The sequence below is a fragment of the Sinohyriopsis cumingii genome, chromosome 18 (genome assembly GCF_028554795.1).
Source record: "Sinohyriopsis cumingii isolate HCF-2022 chromosome 18, ASM2855479v2, whole genome shotgun sequence".
In the NCBI taxonomy this organism is placed as follows: Eukaryota; Metazoa; Mollusca; class Bivalvia; order Unionida; family Unionidae; genus Sinohyriopsis; species Sinohyriopsis cumingii.
In genome coordinates, this window is record NC_142978.1 from 85,771,212 (window position 1) to 85,777,211 (window position 6,000).

The window sequence follows — 6,000 nt, forward strand, 5'->3', positions numbered from 1 at the left end:
ATGTTGACATTTTTGTAATGTTGGCGATTTTGACATTCTTGCCAGCAGAGACGAATATGTGTTTCAGAAACACAAGCAGCTTTCATCAGATTTCCATGTAGCTTCTGAATGTTGTAGGAAGGTTATTTTATTAAGTTAAACAACAATGTTGTAGCAACATCTCAGGAAGTTCACCAAATCACGTTGCCACGTGATATGACAACGTTGCCACAACCTTACTGCAACGTGCCTGTAACGTTGTTGCAACGTGGAATTGTTAGCTGGGAATGTTGTATTCTTTGGCGACTAATGATGCAGATAATGCAACTGTGTAAAAAAAATTATAGCAGCACGGTCAGGCCTCTTAATTTGTGAGTTTACTGATACATAATCACGAACAAAATGTATCTGACCATTTATCAGCATTCCCCTTCGACCAAACGTACTTTTCTTCCAGTTATGATAAACAAGATGATCCGGACTCGATCATCTTTAAGATTTAAGGTTTAGGTGTATCAAAACTATTTCCACCAAAAGTGAAGGCAAGTCCGCCGCTTACTTACGTTATTCCGGCATTTGGTTTTTCTCCTTCAATTAATATTTCCGTAATTGAGGTCCATAAGGTTGTTACGCGTTGTGGTGCGGGTACGTTTTTGATGTCTTCATCTCATCAATGGCTGTATCAACATACTCTTTGATAAAGGCAACCGACCCTATCTCTGATTTCACCGTTTTAATTGAGCTTAGCCAGATTCTTTACTACAGAGTCACTTTTGAGCCCAAGAATATACTGAACGTCCACGTTACACGTTTAGAATTTACCAGATATATATTCAAAAACCACAAGCTCACCTGGGTCCGCACCAAGAACAAGCAATATCCGTGTACATGTCACTGGTCGTGATATACATCAGCAACGAGTCATTGTCGGTGTATAACATCTTGACCCGATCCTGGTAAAACGATTAATCTTCTCATAATAAAACATTATCAGCTTCGACAAGTCAACTACTGACGGTCCAACAGAAATACTGAGTTTCGATATTTACTGTGAATGGCAACACGTCCATCATCAACGATCTTTTTGGATTCAACGGCCGGTTAAGATCGACTCCAATCCATTTGCACAGATTCTCCGTTGTTTTTCCAAACACAGCATACTTTTCAAGACATTTTTCTCAAACTCATTTGTGGCCCTTGTGCACAAATCCGTATTCGTTGGTATGTACAGTGAAATTCAAGCACTCGATGGATCTTGGTTACATGCATACCCAATCGCAAGTACGACTGCAGATTTCGCACATGTAATACATAATAGTTTATTTTTTTGTCATAAGACTTGATACTAGTTTGGTTCTTTCAATAAAGTTATGTCTTAATCATCAACGATTGCGTACTGATACAGGGACAACCACGAACCAGGTACCGACAACTCTTCTGGTGCGTATGGATAGTTGTTTACATCATGTAAATATTCTGCATATTCCATATCAACTTCAAAGAAGTATCGTACTAGCTGTTGCTGGGTTTTTTCTCGCGTTTTTGTATGTCAATGCATGTAGGATTTATCAACGGAAACCCACCAACAGGTAACGTTTGCATCAGTGCCCATTCATAAAGGTTATTTACGCATATATACTTAAGTAACTGTTAGGGGCAGCGGGGTCATAACCGTCTATGTTTGGATTGTTTGCGTGAGCGTGTCTGTGAATCGCCATGGAAATTCCGCCACAAAGTGATCGCTTAATAAACAAATGTTGGTCACTGTTCGTGAGCAATTCCAACTAAATTTTAGTTTTTGACAACAACGCATCTCATGCTATTACCGGTGATGAGAAGTAATGTGATCGATCAAATGCATCAGCGAGTAACAACACATCAGTAATTCAATGCCGATTGTGATAGTCATCCATGATTTTGCAATCGAATGCTGACCAAACCTTGTTTGCGCGCGCGTAGCCTTTTCCTGAAATTTCTTTACGTGACAGTGATGAATGAAACGCTTCAATTGTTGACGACTGAGTTTCAACAAATTTGTTCTAGTCGCTCTTGTACTCGTATCGATATACACCGTATTTCGTTAACAAACGACCATCATAAATTCTCATCTGTAGATTACAAAAGATTGCGGCATCTATGTGCAAACCAGTGATGTGACAATGGTCGAAATTAAAGCTTCTTCGCAGATCTAACAATGAATGGCTGGGTTTGTCAAAGTTGTCCATGTGGAGATGGTGCCAGCGGATAACATCCTTTGTCCCAAGTCAATACAGTAACAGCGATGCCTGGGTTAAGTGTGTTGAATTTATGTAATGTGATCTTGGTAGCCTAAAAAGAAAATTTAATCTTGCCAAAATTAAGTTCGCCCAGTTGATGTCGGTATTTTCGAGGCAGGTCTTCGTTATCTCTCGCTGGATGTAACTCTGACAAAATTGACCATTTAAAACATCTGTCAAAATCTTTTAAATTTATTACTGACCTTGGTGAAACCCACATTGGTGTTGGTATGTAAATGAATCCACGGAACGGTTGATATAGTGAAATAGGTAGCCTCACTTGTGCACATCTTTCGAGAATCAATCCCGATCCTTATGGTGTATTTTTTCAACATCTTGATAATCTTTTCATTATTTTTATCAATTTCATCCTTGAAGCCGCTGGTGTCGATATGGTTTAGGAATGCATTGGCACCGCTGTGAATCAACGGTGTAATAGTTCTAAATGCATCCTTTTTACGAAATTCGCATTAAGAACAATATCTGCTTTTACGCCAGACTCGCGAGAGGGTTGATACACCGATGTGATTCAAGGAATCATATTTGATAATAGCTGTCAAGCGTCTTTGCCTAGTTTGTATGTGAGTGGAATAATTGCAATATGATTTTCCGATTCACACTACGCGTTTGAAATTTAACTTGTGATTGCTGTGCTTTTCACGAAGATACTTAGCAGTTTCAGCAGCATGCAGGTGCAATACATTTTTGTTCATCCTCAATTGGACGACGGTTTGTTCAAACCCATCTAATAATGCAAGTATGTCAGTTTTCATGCATCTCTTGGTATTGGTATATTACGATCACGTGCAAATTGTTTCATGGTTTGTACCCTTGCTTGTGCTGTTGCACTGGCAACCGGTGGAAGATTATTTATGACAGCAAGTTGATCCAGTGCAACTATGGGCCTCAATAATTAAATAACATCAGCCTTTATTTGGTATTCGCTTTCCATGCTGTTGAGCGATTTGTTTTGGCTGATGCACATTTGACATGCGTATATGAGGAAAAGCCTTCTCTAATTTAAAAGTAAAACAATAACTCATCTTAATTTTTGTTTTCTACCAGAAGCAGAAACTGTTTCAGTCATTCATAGGTTTTATTTCATTTATTTCTGTGTCAGTTGTTTATTCTTGTATCAGTCACAAGTATATGTACCTATCTCTGACACCTTGATAATATTCACGCACACGTTCAATAATCATGTGATTTGACTCTGATGTCACATTCAAGACAGGGTTGAGCATCTGAGCCAATATATAACACAAGCAAATATTTGTATAGAAGTATATCTAATTGGGCGTAAACACATGAGAGACAGTGCTTCATTTATCTTGATCTGAAAAATTTCACCAGGTTTTGTAAATAAACCGGTTTTTTATCTGAATACTTCTTCATAATTAAATTCATACGCTTACGGGTATGCGTCTTAAGTCGATGGCGGCCCAATGCAGCCCAATGATCCATCACTAAGTACTGCCCCAACCCACATCGACGGTTTGGAGCATTCAATCCAATGATTATAAACGTGCTGGAGCGTTTTGCCTTCGCTTCTCTGGACTTAAAAAGGGGTTCATGTGGATTAGTAGATATTGTTGATTCCTCCTAGATGCTGGCGTTGTATCTCGCTATAGGCCTCCAGTGGTATTTTATACAAAAAATCAAGTCCGCCAAATCAAATCAAATAAAAACAATCAATCAACTTTTAAATCAGCCCTTTCAACTAGTCAAGTGTACCTATTTCAGAATAATCATAGGGAAATTCCATTGGGCGCTAGATAAAATATCTTTCAGAGACGATTCCGTGTAAATAACATCCAATGACCCATCACTGAGCATAATACCAACATGAATTTTGCCAGACTGACGTACATACCCAATAATATCAGATGCCTTGTAAATTTCATCAATATTTATTTGTTATTTATGTTTGATAACAGCTGTTAATATATATGTCTTGCGCTTGCGTTGCTTTTCTTCTGCACTGATATATACCATTTCGTAAGATATGTACTGTTCATTAGTGAGTTTGGATTCCAGTGTTATGTAATACCCAAAATCATTTGTTTAACTGATCTGCTCCTTGATATCTATATCATTACATCATTCACTGCAATTATGATCAGAAAATTCATTTATGTAACTCTCCTCGCTCGCATCAGGTGTATTAGGCGATTTATTCAACTTTAGGGAGTCAATTTTTACTTTAACGATATTATATAATTTTTATATATTTTTTCTGCTCATACACTTGGCCTGGTTTATTCCGTTCTAGTTCTAAGATCATTCCTAAGTTAACTAATGTATGTTACAACTATGTGTCTTAGAAAGCGTATAACATTTTTTGAGGTTCTTTGATAAATCTATATGATGCATACAAACGCAAGAAGATTTTAAGTTTTTCTGCTAGTTCTTATTCAAGTCCAGTCATTTCGTAGATTAACGCCATTTTTGAGACCTCCATATATTCCTTAAAATAGTAATGGCATTAATCTGATTTTTTTGGCCATTATATACCATGATAAGTCTTCAGTATAAAAGATTTCTCCGTCCAAGCTGTAGTTTTTGAATTCGTTCTTTGAAATTATTAGCCTACTTGTAAGCTGTTCCAAATAACCTTATGTTAGCAATCCATGTCAGTCACAACGATTCCGTTGGAATCCCAGATGAACCCCTTTCTTGCCAAACGACACACTAGAAGTTTCAGTGGTCACTAGAAATCAGATACGTTTCAAAGACTGTGAGTGCCAGGTATCCATAATTAACGTCGACTTTACATCACCAAATTGACTTTGGCTTTTCATATTTTACCATCTTAGAATCGGTAGTCCCGCCAATTATTGAAAATAAACTTTTCTTGGACTAGAACCGACATAGTTGTGTTTGATAGCACGACAGTTTAGCTTACACGGCCATTGTCTGTGTTAATTGACGTCGACTTTACATTACCAAACTGACCTTGTTTTTTCATATTTTACCATCTTGGACTCGGTAGTCCCTCCAATTATTGAAAGTAAAATTGTCTTGGACGCGAACCGGCAATGTTGTGTCGATAGCATGACTGTTTAGCTTTCACGACCATTGTCTATGTTAAGATAGCAAGTGAAAAGCCTCGTATGTCAAGTTAAAATGTTTTGGGTAAAAAAAACGCGAGTGACCTCTCCCGGTAAAATAATATGGCATTTTGAATTACTGTTTCACAACATTATTATGCATATCCACAGCCCTGTATAATGTTAATAAAATAGCAATTTTAGGCCTCCCAGATATTCGCCAGCGTGATAACAAGAAATGTTTCAGGTAGTTTTCGATATAAGAGAGAGCAGATTTTGTTTTTACTAGTATGTGTTAAGCTTGGATTAATTTTGCTTTGAATTTAAGCTCGTCAAAATATAAAACACTGCTTAATTTAATCAAAATGGCCCATTTCTCTCTGAATTTAAGGCACGTAAAATGAACTTGCTTGATTCTTATATGTTCCACTACAAACTGGATTATGTAATTACGCAGTTTGCTTGTATAGAAATACTTTCAATTGATACAGCACTGTTTCTTAGAAATGATGCTGTATACAGCCTCAAGAACATGTATGCGTTTGGCATTTTCGTTGATTAATATTACGTGGCTTGCTATTTAAAATGAGCTCATGTCATGGGGAATAGAAGCTGTCACGTATATCAAGAATAAAAATGGCAAGAAATAGGCCAAAACGGTATAATGACATTACTGACAGTTACTTCGCCGTAGT